The sequence below is a fragment of the Podarcis filfolensis genome (genome assembly GCF_964270895.1).
Source record: "Podarcis filfolensis genome assembly, chromosome: 13".
Taxonomy (NCBI): domain Eukaryota; kingdom Metazoa; phylum Chordata; class Lepidosauria; order Squamata; family Lacertidae; genus Podarcis; species Podarcis filfolensis.
The window spans coordinates 41,222,934-41,224,232 of NC_139615.1; positions in this window are offsets into that span (position 1 = coordinate 41,222,934).

A 1,299-nucleotide genomic window follows, 5' to 3' on the forward strand; every position below is an offset into this window, starting at 1 on the left:
CTATTTATGCCTTCAGTCTGCATGGAGGGAGTCCAGATTCTAGAACACAGTCATTTCTTTCCCCCCCTTTCCAATAATTTTTTATTGTTTTCTTTACACATACAATTGTAATACACATAAATCACATTATTACCTTATCTCTGCCGAGCTTATGACTTCCCTCCACCCTTTCAGTGAGTACCCTATGTTTTCTTGTATCGCGTATTCTATTTATTTAACTTATATCTGCTATACGTTGTAAGAGTTATAAGAGGAATTTACTCAAACTTTCTTGATACTTCTGTTCATCCTGGTCTCGAATTCTTCCCGTCAATCTGGCTAGTTCAGTGTAGCTTATCATCTTCACCTGCCATTCCGCAATGGTAGGTATTTCTTGTGTTTTCCAATTCTGGGCCAGCATATTTCTTGCTGCAGCTGTGGCATACATAAAAATTCTTTGGTCCATCTTTTTAATTTCTTTCTCCATCAACCCCAACAGAAAGGCTTCAGGTTTTATGGGGAAAGTATATTTTAAAATTTTCTTGAGTTCATTATAGATTAATTCCCAAAAATTCTTCACTTTACCACAGGAGAACACGGTCATTTCAAGCGGAGGTTGTTCCCTACAGTAGTGCAGTTCCCTCCAGTCTTAGGGCATCTCTCCTCATTCTGCAGTTCCTCAAAACAGCCTCCTTTTTTCGCTTGTATTCTAATGCTCAGTTCTGTGGATGCTTCGAAGTACTAATGGTTAATTCGCAGGGAAACCAAAATGCTTGCTTACAAAGCTATTGAACTACCAACCTTACTGTACGCTTGTGAAACATGGTCCACTTATAAACTCTTATCTCCAACTCCTCAAAAGATTTCATCAACAGTGTCTCCAGAAAAATTTACGCATCACTTGGGAAGACAGGCGAACTAATGCAGTATACTGGAAGAAGCAAAGATCTTTAGTTCTCTTAGAATGGCAATGGCACTTGTTAGGTTGTGGGTGAACATATCAGACGACACAGCGATTCTTCAAACAGCTCTTGTTTATTCACAGGCCAGAACAGAACAGAACTGAAGGGTTCAGCCAGCCTGCTTATATAGAGCTCCAGTACAACGCAACTGTAACAACTTTCCATAACTATCCAATCACTGAATGTCACTTTCAATCCCTTATTTGCATATGTGGACCTGAGTGAAAACTATCTACAGTATCCCCCTGCTGGCCCAGGGTGAGAACTTCAGTACATAACACCACCCATCTAAGAGGCGCTGGAACTGAGTTCCTGCTGAAAAAATGGCCCTGTGGAGGCCGGATAAAGCGATCAGGTG